Source organism: Alligator mississippiensis, chromosome 1 (assembly GCF_030867095.1).
Source record: "Alligator mississippiensis isolate rAllMis1 chromosome 1, rAllMis1, whole genome shotgun sequence".
NCBI classification, from domain to species: Eukaryota; Metazoa; Chordata; order Crocodylia; family Alligatoridae; genus Alligator; species Alligator mississippiensis.
The window spans coordinates 150510577-150533879 of NC_081824.1; positions in this window are offsets into that span (position 1 = coordinate 150510577).

Below are 23303 nucleotides of genomic sequence, written 5' to 3' on the forward strand. Positions count from 1 at the left end.
TCCACCTGTTTCAGACAGAAGCATGCGAGTAAGTGTTCTTCCTTTGTTAATTCCACCCACTTCCCCATTTCACATCCCCTTTTGGGGCTCTGCCATCACAGATGCAGAAAACATGCAGATCCTCAATTAAGCAAAAAGGATGCATTCAGCCTCTTCAATGGGAAATTGTAGTTATTATACAGTACCTAAAAAGTGAATATTCCATATTGTATACCTTTGTGTTGGCTACACACACACACACACATGCATGTGTACAAAAAAAGTTATGTGCTATTTTAAGAAAATTTTACTATTTATTTAGAACTATGTAGAAAAAATGTCAGCATATTAATAATCCCCCACCCCTCAAAAGTCCACTTGAGTGTAGTGGTCCATTGGGTTAAAGCAAACCAGCTTAATTAGCCAACAGCACACAAGGGAGTGATGGGGCAAACATCACTTCTAACATTCCCCAGCCTGACTGGGCACCCATTTATGACTGGGTCATCCAGAGGGTGGCTCTTATCATAAATCTGGAACAATTCTTGAGCTCACATTTTTATGGTGCTAAGGCTATGCACTGCCACTGCACCATCAACATATTTTTAAAACCCATATTAAATTAATCAAACATTTCTGCTTTAAACAAGAGTCATCAGTGTCTCTTTCCTTCATTAGCTTTATCATAATCTAAATAGACACAGACTGGCAAACCAATGACTTCTTCTTTCATTCCTAATTATAAACCAGATAATGTCAAGCTGTTCCAAGAAAGCACATAGAGCCACCACCTCAGCCTATTCTCTTGAGATTGCATCTTGGGCAGCTATAATCCCTGTGTTATTCCAACTGCAGAGACTTTTGACCCTATCACCCACAATGTACAAGACAAAGGTCAGAAGGGAAATGGCCTAGCTACCCCAACCAACAACGCTGGTCAACCATATTGTGGGGAACATTTTAATAGTACAATCTTGTCCACAAGTCTTATTGATACAATAGTTCTTAGCAAGCTGGTTTCAATTGGTATCATACAAGTCCTTCACAAGTATCATCTTAACTACAGTATTCCTGGACTTCAGATGAGGGCCTTCATTCTGGAAGGAGATTGAAAGTAGAATTGGGGCACCTCTTTGGAACCATTTATGAAAAATTACTTATGAATGCAAATTTGTTCTTCTTTAGGCTCATTTACAGTGAAGTTTACAGCTATGAATAGTTTGGAGATTGTCCGTGATTAGCCACAGACTTTTAAAAATACAACTCAATGTAGAGAGGGGGGCACTACCATGCTCACCTCAGATGGCGCTGATATTTTTATTGCCTGTGTCCTGCAAAAGTAATGGCATAAAAAACCATGACTCTCTCACATAAGGTGGCCATCATAGAGGACATTCCAGTTTGTTGCTACTCTGTCCTCTATTGATATGAAACCTGACACCTTTATCTCCTCTATTTTTCTCTTCAAGAGAAAAATTATGTCTTCAAGAGAAAAATAGAGGACATAAAGGCATTGGGTTTCATATCAATAGAGGACAGAGGACAACTGGACTGTCCTCTGTGATGGCCACCCTACTCTCACAGCAGGTAAACAATCTGACATCTGGGAAAATATCTGACATCAGGACACATTCTAATTAAGCTACAGAACAAGCTATATCAGCAAAAATGCCTGTGGAGATCCTCCTAAAGGATTCATCATATACAGTACAAATATTTCGATCACATGGTACCCCATAATCTTTGCTCAGTGGCAAAAATGTTTAACCATAGTTCCTTTCTGAAGCTAAGCAAATTATACAGAAGGTGTTGCCTGAAGCCCAGACAATGATGTAATGTTAATGGCCCTGAGAAATGGGAATTTAAAAGTCTAAGCAATCTAAAACATGGTGACACAAACTGATAGACACACTTACTCAGACAAGCAAAGACTAACACATACTGACCTAGAGGTCAAGCCTTTTTTTGGAATAGTCACAGTAAGATGAAACTTTTGTCTGGACATTTTAAGAAAGCTGCTGAAATGGAGCATACCTATAAATCAGATGCATCATGAAGCAGATGATTAGGGTCATAAGAGCTGAGCAATTATGAGCCCAGAGCTGAGAGCTCATCATCATTGGCCTGCTCCAAATTAAACAAGATGACTGCTGGCTTGTGGTATCACAGAGAAATAGTTGACTTAGATATAGGACTAGGACTTAGGACCCAAATATAATATAGTTATATAAAATGTATCTAAGATATTCATACTAACATGCTTGACAAGCAATCAATATAGATGTACTGATATATATACACACAGGTACACAATTAACTGTATTTCAAGAGTGTTAGATTGCATGTCTTAACCATTTAAATAATGTCTGAGTGAAGGGTATTGTGTAGTCTCTAAGGGCAGGCCTTGCTTATGGACCAGCTTGCAAGTACGTTACTTGCATCTTCTAATGAAGCAGAGCAACAAAGGAGCAGGTCACAAGGGCCCCCTTTTGGTCATGTGCTGCACGTCTGAATTCTCCACATCTGAAGTGACTGAACTTTACCTAAAGATGGCATGGGAGGTCCGAACTAGGGAACAGGTCTGTTGGATCTGCTACTGGCTATGTGTGAAACTTGTATGTGATTTGGCATTGACAATGAAGTTAGTTAGAGGAATTGTCCAAATGTGGTACTGTAGGGTATGATTGTGGTTGGTCAATTAAACCCATATGTAAACAAGGAGAGATGTGCCCTGCCTTGTACGTTATTGAGCAGATTCTGCAAAGCAATTTTGTTGTCTTATGCTAGAAGGACTAATGTTGGATAGACCCAGGATCCAAGCCAGGTGGACTGGACTCATAGTACCTGTACTGAGCACACAGTTTCTTTCCAGTGAGTTATCTACCAGCCGCATGTGAGAATAGCTGAGCCACACCTGGGAGCAGCACCTTGCTACAGAATAGAGTAAGGCAGAAACAGTATTTCTTTGGGTAAATCAACATGGTGTCATGCAGTACCATTCAGAGATGCCTTGAGCTACGTGTGAATCTGTTAATTCATGTTCTGGAGTCTGAATAGTGCAAGGCAGTGTGTTGTAGACATGCTTGAGGTAGGTCTTGAACCCAAACAGTATAGCTGCATTAAAACAGTGCTGTGCCCAAGCTATCAACAGAACTAATTAGCTGAAATTTGGTGCTGCAATAGTAGGGCTATACTTCAGGTTGTGGGAGCCCATGAAGACTACCTGGGGTAAACCAGAATTGGGTAGGGTGTTTTTAAAAGATGATTTACTGAAATGGCTTACTTTCACAATACCATAGAGCCCTGAATTAGATGGGGCTGGTTCTGTGACAGTACCCCTTGAAGAGAGATTATATCCATCCTAGGTTTGGAGCCTATGAAGTGGAGAACAGAGTGTTTAGCAGATGAAAGATATTAAAATTCCAGGGTTCCTTGATCACAGTTAATAGCACTGGGTGTGTCTACACATGATTTTAAGCAGGCTTAAATTTAAGGCACATTAAAAATGTGGATCAAGTGGGTTTTGGCAGGTGTCTACACGTGGTGGGACTTGGAACTAACTTCAGTCCCAAGTCAATCCAGACATGCTATCTGTCCCTGTGGCCACCAGTGGGAGCTCCAACTTCCAAACGCATGGCTGCCTTTACTTGGCAGCCGTGCTGAAGCCACAGCCAGCTGCCAGCACTTGGCAGCCATCTTAAAAGCACATCCTCCATGTTGCAACCTCTGCGCTGACACTTTCTGTGTCCCAGCAGCAGTGTGGCACAGACACAGGCAGCACATGCCTGCTCTGCCTCTGCCCCTGCCCCTGCCTCGCTGTGCTTGCCATCTCTGCTTGCCCCAGGTTCTGGCCTTGGCACCCAGGGACAGGCTCCCCTGTTCCTCAGGGCTCCTGCAGATGTCCTGCTCACCCATTGCTATTCTGTGCACCTAGCACTTGGCCACCTGGCACCACCTCACTCCCCCACCCACTCTGCCCGCCTGCTGTACAATTGGCACATGGCCTCCTGGTCCCCCGCTGCCACACAACTGCTGTCATACACGTGCTGCTACAGGCCCCAGGCCGCCCCACTGGGACTGCTGTCACCAGCCAGGACTGGTGACAGCATTTGATGCTGCAGAATGGGACAATGACCAGTGGGTTGACACATTCTGGATGACACTGGCCACCTTTGAAGACCTGCTGTGCCAGCTCCAGCCCACCTGGAGTGCCAGGACATGGGGCTGCACCCACCTATCCCCGCCAACACCTGCTGGCCCCATTGCCCACACACCCACAACCAGCTGCCCATCCCCAGCATCACTCTCAGAACATGCATGTTAGCAATGAAAAAATTTATTTCCCTCATGACCCACACCCTACCCTTCCCCTCTCCCCCCCTCAACCAACAGAGCCCTCGCTCCCCTCCCTTCCCCAACACATGAGCCACCACCCTCTCTACCCACCAACAATAAAAAACCCTCCTCCCAAACTGAAAACTATGTACAAGAGGCTGAGTCTCTCTCTCTGAGTCCTGGAGTGGGGAGCTGTGGGGTGGGGGCATCCAGGGTGCATAGCCTGGTGCCAGGTGGCCAGCACCCTGGCCATGGACAGCCCCTCATGGGTCTGGGGGCTGTGGTGAATGCCAGGGACTCCTGCAGGTGGGAGGCAATGGAGGCCCTTCTCCTATGGGGCCAGAGCTAGGCATGGGGCAGCCTGGATGTGGGCCCTAGTAGCCCACCTTGGCTGGCCAGTTGCTGCTGGAGCAGCTTCACATGGTGCTACTCCAGGGTCTCCAGCTAGGCCCAGTACACCCACTGTGCCTGGCCCTGTGCCTCCTCCTGGGAAGTCTCTCAAGAGATGTCACCCTCCTGGTAGGCCAGCTCCCATGCCTTCTGCACCTGCTGCTGTGCTTTCTCCCACACTTCCCAGTTCTCCATGACTGCTGCTAGATGCTGGAGTAGGAGGGCCCAGTCCCTGGTGTGCTGTTGGTGCAGCTGACACATCCGGGAGGCTCCAGTAGCACGTAGTGGTGACTCCTGAAGGGCCCTGCAGCCTCTCTCCTGCACCCAGATGTCTCCCAGGGCCCAGCCCCTCCCATGTCGCCACTGTTCCCTGAGCATGCCCCCACTGCACGTGCCCTGGGCAATGTGCGAGGAGCTGTTTCTGCAGGCAGAGGGCTGCCCAAGCCACTATGCCCTGTGGCTGCTGATCCTGCTGGTGCCCTGGCCACACCTGCACTCATGGTTCACTCCTGAGCTAAGAAGGCACAGGGGTGTAAGCCCAGGATGCCTCACAACCTCTGCTGCTGTCTTGATGGCTACCTGTTGCAGTGCCACATGTCTCTGTCCCTGCTGCTGGCATCAGTGCCTTCCTTGGAGTGTAAGAGGCCTGTGCCTGCCTAGCTGCGGGTCAGAGGAGAATGGACTGGCTGTGCAGGAAGTGGGGCAGGGGCCGGGGCCAGGGGCAAGGGCAGGGAGGGCCTCTAGTGTGGGAATTACCATGTGTTTGGGGCTGACTAGGCTGGTGCTTTAGTGTGGGTCTCCCCATTGGTGAGGGCAAGCAGCTGCACCCAGTGTCCATGACCCATGTTGTGTGGTGGGCTGGTGCCTGACCAGGGGTGCACCCCACCTGGGAGGAGCTGGTGGTGGTAGGCTGTGGGGCTGGACTGAGGTGAGGCAGCCACTGGGCAGGGCTCCCTGACCTGCCAGTGGGTGCAACAGCCAGAGAGGTGGGCAGGGAAGGTCACTGAAAGCCCAAGGGTCCCTCCTCCTGTCATGTGTCACCAGAGGTGTCAGGGCAGGATGCAGGTGAAGCCAGGCCTTCTATGCTGGTGGCACTCACAGGGGTGCGGCTTGTCTCTCATTGCGCAAAAATGTGGGTCAGCTCCCGCATGAAGGACATGGCCTTACAGACATGACTGGACCAATGATTGAAGTCAGTCATGGACACTGTGCCCACAAGGCCATGGCTTTCACACGGCACTGATCCACCATCCAGGCGTGGCCTCATGCATGCATCCTTGCTGAAATGGCCCCATAAATGTGGGCATCCCTGTGTCTGCCCCATGCAAACTGCCTCTGGATGTCAGCCCTGCCCCAGAGTGCCATGAGGTCATGCACCTCCTTGCAGGTCCAGCTGGGGGCCCGGGCACTCAGGATGGGCATGGGCATGAGGGCAGAGCTGGGTTTGGACAGGGAGGATGTGTTCGACGTAGTCTCCACACCAGGTCTCGGGGCCCCTGCACAGCTGTCCCTGTGATGCTGGCCCTGGAGGGCTGGCAGCAGCACCCAGGACAGGGGCATGGCCAGGGATGGGGAACTGCGTGGCAGAGGTACTTCACCACAGTGCTTGCAAAGAGAGAGAGCTGACAGTGAGGAACAGCAGGGAGCAGGTGCTGGCCCTCCTGCCATAGAGAGCAGGGCCAGCAGCTGTTGGGTAGAATCTCAGGGCTGGGCAAGGGACTCAGCAGGTTGTAGCCCTTTGCAACACTCACCTGTGGCCAAGGAGTAGCTCCAGCTAGGCTTGGGCAGAGGCTGCCTCAGTCCTGTGCAGGGGGCACATGGGGCCTGGTGGGCTGCTGCAGACAGACTGACTTCTTCAGGCTCCCTGTGCAGTGCGCCCCAAGGTACAAAATGGCTGGAGGCTTTTATAACCGTCAGCTAGGGGCTGCCAGAGAACAGCCCTTACATGGAGGAGTAGGGGCAGCCAGCTAGAAGTCCTGGGGTGAGCTCTAGCTGGCCCCCAGTGGCTAGGCAGACCCAGGGCTAAAGTCTCTGAGCTAATGCGCATTAATGTGTCTACACATGTGTTAATCCACATTAACTAATCCTACTTAAATTTGATATTTGGTTAATGCAGGTATCAAATTTAGGCTCACATAGCCTAAAATTGCCATTTTAAAGCCACATTAAAGGTGTGCCCATGTAGACCTTTGCCCCTAATGTACCTTAAACTGGGCTAATTCTCATTAAATGACTATGTGTAGATATGCCCGCTGAAACCTAGGAGGACCTGAAAGAATGGTTCTGGTAGTTGAATTCCCCTACCAAAGAAGGGTACTTAAGGAAAATATGATTGATTTATAGCTGCATTATACCCCTTATCTATAGAGAGAGAGATACAAGTACAAGCACTTTACAAATACACAGGCATGAGCCCAGATCCTTAGAGATAGTCGACTGCTAATGACTTGATTTTAGTGGTCTCTACCCTGAGGAGTTCACAAGCTAATGCAAACAGACAAACATGAAACTAACGAAGTAAACAAAGGATGGCAAAAGGACACAGAGTTAACAGGAAGATCAATACCGAAAGACTTTGGAGAAGTGATTTGTAAAGGAGAAGAATGCCAGCAGATGAAAAGCCAAAGGCTGTTCCAAGTCCAGCATAAAAGAAAGTATGAATCCTTAAGGTCTGATAGGTTTCTTACTTGCAGATATCCTGTTGCTTTATATAGGTAAGTGTTAATAAATGTGTAAATGTTTGAGGTCATATGCCAAGTCCCCTGCAAAGTTAAGAGACCTGGCTCCATGGCTGCCTCCTGAAAGGAGAAAGAAACCAAAGGGGTCTGTAGGAGTAAGGATCAGGAAGAGCCCTAAGTACATGATGGAGGGCATGTCTACATGTGGCCCTACAGGGCCATTGTTACTGCACTGTGCCAGCAGCACATTGCTGTAACAACACGCTATAGCGAGGAAGCACATTGCTACAGTGACATAGCTCTGTGACATGTTTTGTGCCCACCAACACTACGTTTGTGCCTGCCAACGCTACGTCACCATAGTGCATTGTTACAGCGATGAAGCATCACTTGTAAATGTGCCCAGAGTAGTAAGAAATGAAAACTGACATTGCAGTGAAGACAGGATTTTGCATATTCCTCAGGATACATGCGGGGAATTTGAACCTAATGCATGTAAAAAAATAGAAGTGGCAGAGTGTGGTGGTGCAGTCACATTCTCTTTCAGCTGGGCTGTGCATGTGCAGTGACCTTTCCACCCTTTTCAAAATTGTAGATCAGTTCCTGGAATAGAGGCTAGTGAAAGGTTTGAAGGAATGAAGTGATAGCAGAAGCAGCAGGTACATGTGATGATTTAATATATTCAACTTGAATGTCTCTCTGCCACTTCGTTTGATTAAAAACTGGCTCCTCAATAGGTCAGAAAACTTATTTTTCCATTGGAACAAGCTGTTTCAACAAAAATAATATTTTTTTCCAGTGAATTCAGGTTAATGTTGATGACATGCACCAGGAAATGGAAATTCCATGTTTCAAACAGCTCTACACTTCAGCTCTTAAAAGTATAGCTCCTTGGCTTGTGACATCAATGCTAAGCGCCAGTGCTCACTTTAAAGGTTCACAGGGCACTTAGAGATTTCATCTAATACAGGCTCCTTAGGAATTAGTAGAAGGGTTGTGATTATACTGTACTTCTCTCATACGATTAAGATTTTTTTTCTACTACTAAATTCTGGTCAAGGTTTTCTTTTCTTTTCTTTTCTTTTCTTTTCTTTTCTTTTCTTTTCAGAGTTGACCATTTAGTTTTTATAAAAAAAAAAAAAAAAAAGCATAGTGAACCTGGCAGCTGTGTGTAATACATCGCTATGAAAGAAAAGAGAAAGCTCTTTTGTATGTTGTCCTTGGAAATTGTTACTAACACATAAACAACTGCATTCAGTTGCACATATTGTACCCATCTAGTTAATGTGTAGTTTGAGAATCTTTTCCTTTCTGTTTCAGCAGAGCATTATTCCTTTTATCACACTATTATTTTAGGACATTTTCTAAGTGCTTTGGTTTGTAACTGAAGCCAGATAATATGACTTTGCTATATGAAACTCTTGTTTGCAAGAGCATCCTAATTGGGTTACTTATTAGAGGTGGTGCAGAAAGGTGGCAAGGCAGGTGGAAGGCAGAAGCAACACTATAAACTCCTAAGGTGAGAAATTTATCAACATTTGATATTGACTGATATCAGCGCTGATATTTCCCTTCTTTCTCCTTTGAGTGAATAACACATGGTGAAACTTCTTTCACAGGAAATCAGAGAGATCCAGTCGAGGGATGAAACCCCTTGCCCAATAAAGGGAGAGGATTCCTGTGGACAGAAAAAGATCCTATAGCAGGAAGTAAATTCTAGGCATGTTTACACATGTGCATTTAGTGCACAGTAACCAAAATTACTATGCAGTACAGGTGCACATCTACATGTACACACCCATACTGTGCAGTAAATATGGTGACTTATGCTTACGTAAGTGTAAATTTGATACCTGCATCATGCAGGTGTCAAATTTACGCCAGATTAGTTATTGCGCAGTAATGCACATATAGACTCCTTACTGCACAGTAACTGTGTGTATGGACTGACTTGGGACTAAAGTTAACTTTAGTCCCAAGTCAGTCCACACACAGTGTTAATATGCTTTTAACACCTGCACATGTAGATGGCAGCTTATTACCGCTTACTGAGCTGTAACTTACTGAACAGTAAATTTAAACTGGCATAAAGGCATGTGTAGACACACCCTGTGTGTCTGTTTCTGTAGCTACTGAAATGTCCAAAAATTCTGGGATGATACCCTTGATGTAGAAAGGGGAGTAGTATGACACACCAGATTCTGAGTTTTGAGGAGTATTTGCCACCAAAGGAAATAAATTGCTTCTTGTTTTTCAGGGGATCCGGGCTTTTTAACATCCACCACATTTTCCCAATTAAAATGTTCTGGCCCTGCATTTTGAAAGCTGTACACAGCTGTTCCAAATTGATTTATAGTACACTGTGGTGATGGCTGGAGCTGCTGGCTGAAACTTTGGAAACAGATTTTTAATTTAGATTTTTGGCCAAGCTTTAGCCTACTTTAAGCCTTTAAAAAGACATTAGGTCTTATTCTGATCTTGGCCCATTGGAGTAAGTTGGGAACAACTCAAATGAATGAAAAAGAGATATCCCATGGTCAGCTTGGCAAGAATGGAATCAGAATATACACCCCGTGTTGCACTGCTTGCAGAGTGTTGGATGGCATCTTAACATTTTATAATTAGGCTTTCCACAGAGCCAAATAGAACCTCAAATGTTTTTTTTCACTTTAATATAAAGTCAATGCATCTTTTTTCTATACCAACTTATTAACAGATAAGCAACTCTGTTGCTTTATGGCCAGAGCCTTGTTAGCTCTTGCATGAATATGTAAAGAATCGAAGGGTACAATAAGCTCTCATTTGTTCCCTGGCATACTTGCCACGGTAGATGGAAAACCTCCCTGGTGATTATAGTCTCTGTAGTCTGCCAGTGATCCCACAGGAATTGATGGCCTGAAAGAGAGTGGGGAGAGTAGAAGGCATTCAACCACTAAGAATAGGACAGCCCAGAATGAAGTTAGTTGGGAACAGAAAGGGAAGCAGGTTGTATCCTTTCCAAAGGTACCAGAGTTGCTGTTACAATGTATGCTGTCCAGGAGCCACAGACAGTGTTCCTCTTGGAGGATATGGTCACATAATGCACTATCTCCACAGTTTTCCAGCCACCTACAGCCCACAAGAGAAAATTTCACTCAGCTTGTTTGGACAACTTGTGGTAGGGGCATTGGACAGAGAATCAAGACACGAATGCTCTTTTCCCAGCTCTGCCACAGGTTTCTTGTGGTGACTGTAGGTAAATAGCATCAGTTATCTTTATGTGTCTCAGCTGTCCCACTGGAAAAAAAACATTACCACACAGTGGCAGTGCAAGGCCACCTTGATTCATATCTATGAGTTGCTTGGACGAGGATGAAAGTCCTCACCTTACAGCCTGTATGTACATAATAACATAGTTTTGTACCAACATCCACACACTATGGTAAGGAAACACTATGGTGAGGAAATCAGAAGAAAGTGAGACTCTTATAATTCACTGATCACTTGAAACATGCTTTCTTTATGGAGCAAGTTTTAGAGATCTACTGCTGTTCCTGCACCATTTTTTTAAATGTGGAAATTCCAATCCTTAAAGCTAGGTGAAGAAGAGGGAGCAGAGCAACAAGTTATAAGCAGCCACATTGTGATCATCATGATATATGTCCTTCTGCCTCCTTTACTGGTGGCATTGTATTCTGTGAATTGTTTTGGAAAACTTCATGCTTGTAAAAGATACTGTATAGGCATGTCCAGATGAGTGGGCACGTGCCTCTTGCCCCGTCTCAAACCCCTTTGAGGCAGGGCAAGAGGCACGTGCAGGAATGAAAAAATGTTCCCTGAGCTGCAAACTTGCAGCGCAGGAAGAAAATTAGACCCCTGGATATCCAGGGGTAAAAAAAAACCTGGGGGAAAAAACTGGGTTAGGGCACGGTCCCAGACCATGCCCTGAGGCAACCAGAGGCTCAGGCAGCTGGAGGCTCAGCCCCTGGGCAGGCAGCGGTGCAAGCTGCAGGGACACAGCTTTTGCCAGGTAAGCAGGGGGTTGCGGGGCCGGAGGATGTGGGGGGGGGACCTCGGGAGGCTGGAGACAGCAAGGGAACGAGCAGGGGGCTGAAGACAGCCTCGGAGGCATTCCCCTGCTCTCACAAGGCTGGAGGCAGCAGGGGAATGTCTCCGGGGCTGTCTCCAGCCCCCAGCTTCTTCCCCTGCTTGTCTCCAGCCTCGAGAGAGCAGGGCACAGCAGGAGAATGCCTCTGGGGCGTTCTCCAGCCCCCTGCTCGTTCCCCTGCTGTCTCCAGCCTCGGGGGAGCAGGGGAAGGAGCAGGGGCTGGATACAGAAGAGGAATGTCTCCTGGGCTGTCTCCAGCCTCCTGCTCCTTCTCCTGATTGTCTCCAGCCTCAGGGGAGCAGGGGAAGGACCAGGGGTCTCGAGACAGCAGGGGAATATCTCTGGTGCTGTCTCCATCCCTCTGCTTCTTCCCCTGCTTGTCTCCAGCCTTGGGAGGCTGGAGACAAGCAGAGGAGCAGGGGAAGGAGCAGGGAGCAGGGGAAGGAGCAAGGGAAGGAGCAGGGAGCTGGAGACAGGGGAGCTGGGGGAACCAATGGGGGTGGGGGGAATGAGCCTCCTGTTCATTCTCCTATTCTCTCCAGCCTCCTGCTTGTTCTCCTGCTCATCTCCAGCCTCCAGAGGCTTAGACACTGGCTTAGACGCAGGGGTAGCAGTGGACGTAGTCTTTCTGGACTTCAGGAAGGCCTTCAACACTGTCTCTCACCCCATTCTCATTAAAAAATTAGGCGACTGTGACGTTGACACCTACACAGTCAAATGGGTCGCCAACTGACTGGAGGGCCGCACCCAGAGAATGGTGGTGGACGGGTCACTTTCAACCTGGAGGGATGTGGGTAGTGGGGTCCCCCAGGGCTCGGTCCTTGGACCCGCACTGTTCAACATCTTCATCAGTGACTTGGACAAGGGGGTAAAAAGCACCCTGTTCAAATTTGCTGACAACACTAAGATGTGGGGGGATGTAGGCATGCTAGAAGGGAGGAATAGGCTGCAATCAGACCTAGACAGGTTACAGGGGTGGGCAGATGAGAACAGGATGGGTTTCAACACTGACGAGTACGAGGTGCTGCACCTGGGGAGGAAGAACCAGCAGCATACCTACAGGCTAGGGAACTCCCATCTCATCAGTGCAGAGGCAGAAAAGGATCTTGGAATCATTATTGATGCCAAAATGAACCTGGGCCAACAGTGTGGAGACGTGTCAGGAAGGCCAACCGCACCTTGTCATGCATCCACAGATGCATCTCAAGCAGGTCCAAGGAGGTGATCCTCCCCCTCTATGCGGCACTGGTCAGGACACAGTTGGAGTACTGCGTCCAGTTCTGGGCGCCACACTTCAGGAGGGATGTGGACACCACTGAGAGGGTCCAGAGGAGAGCCACCTGCTTGAGCAGGGAGCAGCAGGGCAGGCCCTACGAGGAGAGGCTATGGGACCTGAACCTGTTCAGCCTCCACAACAGAAGGCTGAGGGGGCATCTAGTGGCCTCTTACAAACTAGTCAGAGGGGACCAGCAGGCATTGGGGGAGTCCCTGTTCCCCCGAGCACTACCAGGAGTGACTAGAAATAATGGTCACAAGCTGGCAGAGGGTAGATTCAGACTAGACATCAGGAGGTGCTACTTCACTGTCAGGGCAGCTAGGATCTGGAACCAACTTCCAAGCGAAGTGGTGCTGGCTCCTACCCTGGGGGTCTTCAAGAGGAGGTTAGACAAACACCTTGCTGGGGTTGTTTGACACCAGTACTTTTTCCTGTCATGGCAGGGGGTCGGACTTGATGATTTGCTCAGGTCCCTTCCGACCCTACCAACTATGAAACTATGAAACTATGGAATGAGCAAGGGGCTGGAGACCAGTGGAGGGGGGTGAGGGGGAGCTGTCACCCCTGGGTGGGGGCCTGGGACCCTGCAGGCAGGGTAGTCCACGTGCAGTGGGGGGGCTCTGCCCTGTGGGGGGCAGGGGACCATTGGCAATGAGGAGTGGGTGCACGTGAACTCCCTGAGCATGGCAGTGCACCCCCTCAAAAAAGGTGCCGCTGACACTGTCGGTGGTGCCTGTAGGCAGTTGCCACTTGCCACCTCCCACAGTGAGCTTGCCACTCACCATCCCTCCCTCTGCTGCCAACAGTACCAGTGGGGTTTGCAGGAACTCCCCATTTACCACTGCCACCAGGCTCCCACCGCTGCCAGCACCGCCGTGCCCCACCAGCTACTGGAGGCATGCGGTATTCATGCAGGGTACCCACCCCTCGTAAGCAGCCCCCACACCCACAGTCTCCCCACACCTACCCACACAGTGACTCACATCCCCCTACATCCCACCACACCCACCCACATCTCCCCACCCCCCCTTCCCATCCCCTACTGCAAACCCCACATCCCCCCATCACACACCCACTATGTGATAAGGAAACTCAAAGCATACATTAAAACATATAGCTATTTAGGATTCATTTTATTATGATGCTAGAGACACTGATAGGCTTCCAAATTTCTTTAACATTGTAAACATAACAATAAAACATTGCCTATCTGATCAATCCCCCTTTCTTTCTCTCTTTTGTTCTACTTGTGGAAGAATGTGGATTTTGGGGTATTTTAAAAAGTGAATTTCGGATGCTGCCTTAGCAGTCTAGCTGACACAAGGGGCTAGTGTCCTCAGATACCAATTGCCTGGGCCCCAGAAGCTCCTGAGGTCAAGTAACCCTGAGCTACTGGCCAGGGCAGGTTTTTGTACTGCTGGGGCCAGGACAGGGCAGCTTTTTATGCTGCTGGGAACAGCATGGGTGCTGGCCCTGGGCTCTAGCTCCCCCTGGCAGCAGATCTGGGAGGAGACAAGCAGGGTTATTTTGCTCCAAGTGGCACAATTTGCTCCACAAGGAAGTGCATGTCTGGGCACGTGTGCTGAGGCAAAAAGCCCTGGCTCAAATTTGCACTGCTTCTATTTGAGCTGCTGCAAGCACACATGCTTGCATGTGTGGATGTGCCCTATATGCCTATGTAATAGGTTCAGTAGCAGCAGTTTAATCTTTACCCATACTACCAAGCCAGTGTACCTCAACTGTGTTCAAGAGTAGAGATGTAAGACTTAGCTAGGTGTATTATCTGGTCACCAGCTAGGTATGAGCCATTGATGTGCTACCTCTGTGAGACATGTTATCTTAGGCTGTATCAAGAAATTTATTTCCAAAAGCAGTCAGGAAGTATGGATGCCACTGTACACGACACTGGTAAGACCTCATTTGGAATGCAGACTACAATTCTGGTCATCCTTGGTCAAAGACAGATGTATTCAAACAGAAAGAGGTAAAAAAAAAGGTGGGGGAAGGCTACTGGGATGATCATGGGAATACAGTTCCCATTTTACAAGGGAAAACTAAAAGAATTTGCCTTGTTTAGTTGGGTTGTGTGAAATTTCACCAGCTATTTTGTTTTGACACTGTTTCCACTTGTTTCAAAATGAGGGGCAGTTGAAACATTTCGAAAGTTTTGAAATGTTTCGAGTTTCAAAGCTGAAGCTGGGCTTGCCTGCAGGGAGACAGAATGTAAGGAGAGGGAGGGGGAAGAGAAGGGAAGGACTGCTCTGATATTGACTGTGTAGCTGGCCAGTGACTGTGATCCTTCGGGAGGGGGGTGGGACTGCAATCGCCTCCTAGGAATGGGGTGGGGAGGGAAGCTTGCACATGGCAACCACTGCCACCACCCACCAGCCCGCACTGCCACCAGTGCACATCTGGCTGCACGCAACACCCCGCCGCTCTGCATATGGCCCTGTGCCCCCCCTGCGTCCAGCCCCGTGGCACCCCCTCCCAATCCACTTGGGCCACTCCGCTGGAGCCAAGCCCCGCCCGTCATTCTTGATGGGCATCTCTTCTCCAGACTCTGATGTGGCGGCTCCCTCCCCCTTGCCCACCTCTGCCTCCGCCTCCTTACCCGGAGCAGAGGGGCTTTTCCTACCTACCTGCCTGAGATGGCGGTGGCGGCAGCTCCCTCTCTCCCACCCACCTTCACCTCTGCCTCCACCTCCTCCCCCAGAGCATCAGGGCTTCCAACCACCTCCCTGCCTGAGGTGGTGGTGGTAGCAGTGGCTCCCTTTCCCTTGCCCGCCTCCGCTTCCTCCCCTGGAGCAGCGGGGCTTGCAACTGCCTCCCTGCCTGAGATAGTGGCAGTGGCGATGGAGGCAGAGGCTCCCTCTCCACCTGCCCACCTACTCATCCTCCCCTAGAGCAGCAGGGCTTCCAACTGCCTACCTGCTTGAGGTGGCAGTGGCTCTCTCCCTGCCTGAGGAGGCAGAACCTGCATAGCCAAACTCCACCAGCCGTCTTGGCAGTGCATGCACAATTGCCCAAAAGTGTTGCACACAGACTAAGCCCTTTATTATATTAGAATTGGGTAATGTGGTTGCCTGTGATGGTAGGGAACTTCTATTACTTGGTGGAAGAGGTGCCTGAAGGGGCCACACAATTACCTAAGATAGATAGGCTGGCAGTGCAAATGCAAATCAGACCCTCTTGTTAGCTGTATCAAGCATCTCTCCATTGCTCTAGGTGGCACTGCTAATTGAACTCATCTAAGATATTTATGCAGCAAATATATCATTTTATTTGACAACCTGCTGTTGGCTCGAGGTTCTTTGGTGCCTGGCTGATTAATATGCAGACTTCATTGCTCCCTTTCAGCTATTCTGATCCAATAATTATTGAAACCTTCATATAGATCCATAATTCATATATACAAGGCTTTGGATTACTAATACATTAGACTAGTCTCAAGACTGAGATATTTTCTCCCATCAGACATGCCTATAGAAGCTGAAACATTGCAATATTCAGTGACATTTTCCTGTATGTGTTCAATAATTGAATGAAGAACATGAATGAATTTGCTGTGGCAGCTTTATAAATCCCTCCTTAGTTTTAACACATATTCTAAAATGGTATGTTTGCAAGTTTGCATTTTCTTACAACTGTGTCTCAACAACAGTGTACTGTGTGACCCATCACTGTAAGGGCAACCACAGCAGCCAATTTATGCATGTTACCATCAGATAAGCTTGTTATAAAATGTCCATTGTGATTCGGTGTTGGCTGAAGTGTTAGCATGTCTTTTTCGAAAAACAGTGCTAGCTGTAAGTGATAGTCTAATATGGGCAAAAGAGTTGGAAACTATGAGCCATTAGCCGTCGAACCTTGCCTGTCCAGCTGTCAACACCACTAGCAGCCCTGTAGTTCAGAACAGTTGAGGCAATGTGGCCTCACAGTGGCCTTAGATAGCTCAGTAGTTCTGCAGGTTAGAGAAGGGTAGGCAGCGCCCCCTGAAAAAGCGTGAATAGGATGAAATCCTGCCAGTGAAGACAGGTATAATTGAAAGGGGTTTGAAAGCTTTTGAAAAGGTACCAGCCCCATAGCCTACAGAACAGTGGGAAAGTATCCAGACAGAAATCTGTGACGAGAGAACAGCTCTTCAGGGTAATTCCACACTCAAAATAAGTGGAAAACATTAGTGAAAGGTTAGGAAGTAGAACGGAAACAATGTAAAGGAGTGTGAGCAGCAGCTGGGCATCAGAGTGTGAATGTGGCACTCTGAAATTATTTCTGAAAACTGTCTCTTTGGCTCAGTTCTCTGGTGGAGTTCTCAGTATTGTAATGAACTTTTGGGGAGAAGACACAGGCAAACCACCTCTGCCCATTCTCCAGCCTTGTACAAGACAGCATCACAGTAGCCATCCCTTGAGCAAGGGCTGCTTGTCCCTCATTCCTTGTCCCTCATTCCTCATTCATCTCTCTCAGAAAAGGGCTAAGATGGGGTGTGGGGTGGAGAGGTAAGCAGCAGGGAGGAAGTGGGGTGGAGAGGTAAGCAACAGGGACGAAGAAGACATATTTAAGCTCAAGGACAATGCTGGTGCAAGAACACATGGGTGTAAACTGTATATAAATTAGAAAATTACTACCCTCAGAGAAGTGAGGTTAATGTATCTGCAAGAGGAAGGAGGCCAGGCTTGGGTAACCATTACTCTTCTCTCTTGAGAGATTGCATTATGAGCCAGTCTTTACTTGCAAAATCACACGCTGCTGGCCACAGAGCCATGCTTCTGTCAGTGGGCAGGTTGGTGTGCAGTCTTAAGTTACATGGACAACTATAAATCTGGCATCTCTAAACTGCTGAGCATTTGAATTTGCAACTTTAATAATTTTCTTTTAATGTAGGCCTTATACATTATTGTACAGATATAAGAGGCAGGCTGAGGTATTAAGTGTTAATCTGAAGGAAATATTTCATCTGGGCTTGTCTGTGTGATTTGCATTGCACTGTTGTGCCCATCACTATAAGCATCAAAGGAAAGAGCTCTGACTCACTGTCTGGGATTCTGAACAAATAGAGTTTAAGATATAGATGTTTTGCTTGCTTGAAACAAGTCACTTCTGCAAAACTACCTGTAATAAATAATATCTGCTCACAGTGCATGTAAATTCATGCCCTAAATTGCAAATACTGACTCTGAGACTGGTTGCCAGGAGCTGTAATAAACAAGGGCACAGGTACTGGCAAAAGAAATACTTCCATTATTCATTTGACAATGGAGTCCAGGACTCCAATAGTATTCAAGGTGATGTGCTTCTTCCTAAATAAATCTTTCTACCACTAGCCAGTTCAGTAACTGGAGCTGGCAATATACAGACACTTAAGAAACATGGTCTGTGCCCTGGGTAAACCCTGCGGGAGAGTGGGTGGAAGAGTGCAGCTCTGAGAGCTGGGAAGTGGGGTAGGCAGTTTGCAAGAGTGGAGGTGGGTAGTAAGGGGCACAGACATCTTAACCGTGGGGGGAATTCTCAAATAGTTCCTCCTGCCAACACCATGTGTTCTGCCTATCCTGGCTCTTGCTCTTAAAGCAGCAGCAGCTGTGAGACTGCTCTTGCTTCTGCAGCAAAGACTGTACTGGGAGGGGGATGATTCTGGTGCCTCTCCTAAATTGGTGCTCTTGTTGCCCATCCCTACTTATGCTACTAGCAATATATATGAGTATGTACAGATACTAGGCCAGAAAACACTCACGTGAACCTGGAGTTGATCTATTTTGGCAAGATGCTGTAAACATTACCTGCTATTTCTTTTTTGGTTTGTCATTGTCAAGTTCATGGACACATGCACAGTATCTGAGACTAGTAGAGCACCTCAGCAGTAACAAAGTATTGCCTCCTTAGAAATGTGTGTGTAGGCATGTCAAGCAATGTTCAATAACAGACAGGAACCAGAAAAAAGTGAAAAAATCATGTGCTGTTGTCTAGCCCAATCTGCAAAGATCTTACTTAGACCCAGCAGAGGGAAGAACCTGTAGAAAATATGCTCCCAGCTGCCTCTTCAGAAGCACTGATTGATCTTGTGATGAAGAGATAATAGTCTCTGCCTCCTGAAGAGAGGAAGCAGTTTACCACTGAGGTAGGTCTGGTTTTTTCTCAGCTAAATGATGCTAATGATCCTGGTACCAGGTCACACCATCTGACTCAAAGCAAATTGGGCTTTGGAGCATCACAGACACTAGAGTGACTGGGGAAAGAAATTACAAAAACACCAAGACCAAAAATTTTGCTTTCTTTTCTTGCTGAAGTTTCACATTTTTGTCAGTGTCACAGAAGTTACATGTGCAGAAACCTACTTAATTCAAATTACACTCAATGAAAACCAGAAGCGCTGCATTAATTGTGCTGAATCAGGTGATTCAATTTAACATTTTCAATTCTAATTCTAATTTTATGCCTGAGATATGCTGAGGGTAAGTCAGTGTGTGAAATCTAAAGTATAACAGCAAAGTATGGCTCATGCTGTAGAGACTAAAAGAGAGGTGAAGAGAGGGAGCAGTCAGCCACAGAGACTGGTTTGCTTTTCTCAGCAAAACATCACTAATGATATAGATATTAGATTAAGTAATTAAATAATTAAATAAATAAATTATTCAAACAATTAAGATGCAAGGAAGGTTTTAAATGTTTTCCATAATGATGTTAGTAAAAATTCATGGAGGTGGTGAAAGGCAAAGGAGTGTTGCTTCTATACTTTTGAGTTAGTTCCCAGTGGTATAAAGACCTTCAAGTTTGTTTGTACTCCTCTGCCTCTTCATCCCAAAGGAGAGACAATAAAACTGAGGCTTGAGGAAACCATCTTGGTGTAGTGAGGGTGGGAACTGCATCTGCTTACTATGTGGGATGGCAGGTGGCTCTATTGCTCTTCTGTTCATCATGACTGCTCTCCCCACTTCCACAGACCCCAGAGTCCCCTTAAGAAGAAGATTCTTGGATGCAGGGTTCACATGGGCCCAAGTTTTCCTCTGTGCTAAAAGACACTTCTGTGAAATTAGAGGACAGAAACCAGCCTGAAGAGATGACAGCTAATTTGCCCTTAAGACAAAGCCAGAGCAAGGACTTATGGAAACATTAAGTTGGCTGTTGACATCGCCCCTTTGAGTAGATTCAGAACATTGTGTAAATGGTGAGCCCACGTGGTAGGGAGAGAGGGGCTGAGTTTGAAGGTGTGACTGATACAGTTTTTTCATCATGCAAGAGGTTTAGGTAAGGAGCCTTTAAATGAAATTCCCGTTATTAGAACTGCTTATCAATCTGGGACTGGCCAGTGCCAGAGTGTCCAGTCTCCCGGATGGTTCACAAAAGCATGGATGCCCTGAAAAAACTGACAAACACTGTGGGAACAGCACAGAAGTGTCTGAAGGCAATCTTGCTATTCCCTGAAGTGCTGCCAGGTGTTGTTGGCTCTGTGCCACAGATCTGTCTATTTTTCTTTATATCCTTAGTTTGCCTACCTGTATATATTACGGAGATGATGTGGACCCACACCTGTTATTTATGAGCTAGACAAAGGGTTAGAGTTCTGGGGCCAACACCTGTGAATCCAGCAGAAGGTCACAGCCAAAGGGATTACCTCCAAACCATGGGATCTGTAAAGCTGGATTTTCTCTTCTAGTCCCTCTGCTTGCTAGTCAACAGCACTATTCATGTGGTGCCCATTGCCTTATTAGTGCTCTTTACCACCTCCTTCCACATCAACAACCTCCCAAGGTCAGCTCAGCTCAGCTCACTGATCCTCTCTCTAATAAAAATATTTCCTCCTCTGTCCTGCTGTGTGTCCATACAGATCTGGCTCTGTGCAGTGGTCATTTAAATATTTAGGTGAGTTTTTGTGAGTGAAGGGTCTGCAGTGAGGGGTGGAAGGGACCTCAGGATATCATCTAGTCCAACCACCTGCTCAAAGCTGAACTGTACACAACTATATCATCCCACCCAAGGCTTTGTCTAGTTGGTCTTAAAAACTTGCAAGGAGGGAGATTCCACCACCTCCTAAGGTAACCTGTTATAGTGCTTTACTACCTTCTCTTGCTCTGTTATCTGCCCCCACTGAGAAGAGTCTATCTCCATCCTCTTTGGAACCCCCCCCTTCAGGGAGTTGAAGGCTGCTATCAAATCCCCTTTCAGTCTTCTCTTCTCCAGACTAACTAAACCTAGTTCCATCAGTCTCTCCTCAGAAGTCATGTTCCCCAGACCTGTAACCCTAGACCTCTAACCATCTTTGTTGCCCTCCACTGCATCCTCTTCAATTTGCTGCATCCTTTCTTTAGCAGAGGGCCCAAAACTGGACACAGTATTCCAAATGTGGCTGTCACGGGATGGGGTCCTCAAGGAAGGCTGTGATCTCCTGAGGCCCCTCGATCATGCCAATTTGGCCCAATGGACACCCTCAGCTCTGGCCCGCCACATGTTTGATGGAAAATATGAATAGGGAGGCTGCCTTTAAGTCCTCTTGGACACAGTTTGATGGACTCTCTGAACCCCGTGGGTTCCCAGACCCCTTGTAGGTCCCGTTTCAGGATGGGTGTTTCGGAGGCACCCTAGCCTTATGGGCTATATGCGTGGCTCCAACCATCCTTTTACCATGCCCCAAGCCTCGCAGATGGTAATGGCATTGTTGTGCCTAGGCCTCATTATAATTCAGCCTCTTGTCCTCACTGGGTTCTCTGCAGCCTGTGTCTCTACGCCCCACGGTGCCGGGATCTGTGCCCCGCAAAGTGCTACACCCTTCTCTGGCCCTTGGGTCTGTGCCCCCCAGGTGCTGCACCCTTCTCTGGCGCTGGGTCCCTACACTGCAGTGGTGATGGTGTGACCTGGTACCAGGATCATTAGCACCATTTAGCACCATCTGACTCAAAGCAAATTGGGTTGGACTGGATGACTCCTGAGATCCCTTCCAACCCTCATGTTCTATGACTATGATCATGGTTCTATGATTCTTCACCTGTATTAGGTGATGATGACACCTCATTTGAAGTACTGTGTCCAGTTTGGAGCCTCACTCTTCGAGAAGGATGTGGACAGATTGGAAAGAGTACAGTGACAAAAATAATTTGGAGCCTGGGAAGCAAGACTTATGAGGAAAAGCTGAAGGAATGAGGGTTATTTAGTCTGCAGAAGAGAAGATTGAGAGGATTTGATAAAAGTCTTCAAATACTTGAATGATGATTATAGAGAGGATGGAGACAGACTTTTCTCTGTGGCTGTAGGGGACAGGACTAGAAGCAATGGCCTCAAGCTTCACCATAGGACATTTAGGTTGAGGATTAGGAGAAATTGTCTGACTCTGAGGGTGTTCAAGCATTGAAACAGGCTACCAAGTGAAACTGTGGAATCTCTATCCTTGGAAATTTTCAAGAACAGATTGGACAGATACTTGGCTGGGATGGTGTAGTCAGGAACCATCCTGCCTTGAGCAAGGGGATGGTCTATATGACCTCATGAGATTCCTACCAGCCCTATTTTCCTGTGATTTGATTCTTAAAATCCTGACCCTTTTAGAGTACATCCACCACCCTTGGCAGGTAAGATTAAGTGCTAAGCATTGACTGGATACTCAGTTAAAGGTCTCTGGCCCTCACTGAGCCCAGTATTTTGCTCCTAATAACCCAAGATGCACAGAATCTGCCTGAGCAGGCATGGGTTAAGCATAATCTTTGTTGTGCAAATGTCATGTCTACCTATTTGTTTTCTACTTGGCTTTATTCCAGGAATAATTTCTCAGCCAAACATCAGTGCTCTCATTTATGCAGAATCAGATTCCCCTATACTTTCTGTTTGGCTAATTACTTCTCCCCATGCATGTACTGGCACAAAACCATACCTGTGCTATGTAAAATCAATCCATAAATCTCTCCAGGTTTCCCCTTAGTCACTCTTACATAACCCTATACTTAAGCCAGGGTAGATTTTGGTGCTTTTCGTCTAGGACTCTTATACTTCACTCAGCTCCCCCACATTCCATTTTCTGCTCCAAGGGTGGGCCTGCTCTTTCAGTGTGCAAACAATGCAAACTTTTACTGTGTATGTCCTGGCCAGATAATGAGCAAGGCATCTTAGTGACACAAAAACTTCAGAAGGACATCTACCCTTCTATCCTGCACAAAGGGTCTAGATCAAGGACCGAGGGTCAGGCCTTTGATGCTTATTTTGAGAAAGATTCTCTTATATGACAGACAGACAGGGTCAACAAATGTCAAATTAAGATGTTTCTTTAAAATTCTGATTAAATCAGCAATGACTTGCAACAAAATTGGTTAGAAGTGAGAGTTGTCTCTATCCAGTATAAAAAGGAAAAGGGAAGGTGACACTGCTTCTCCAATACAGGCAGTAAGGAGATATTTTAAATGAATATTTGATTTAGATAATATATTTGAGTGGGTTACAAAGCTTACAATTAAGGTGACCTGAGCTCAAAGAGATAACATTAGTAATAGTTCAGAAACTTTTTCTTATTAAAACACACAACCAAGATATAGCACCTTGTCTACTGCAAAGTCCTTTTATTTCTGTGCTCAGGCCTCAG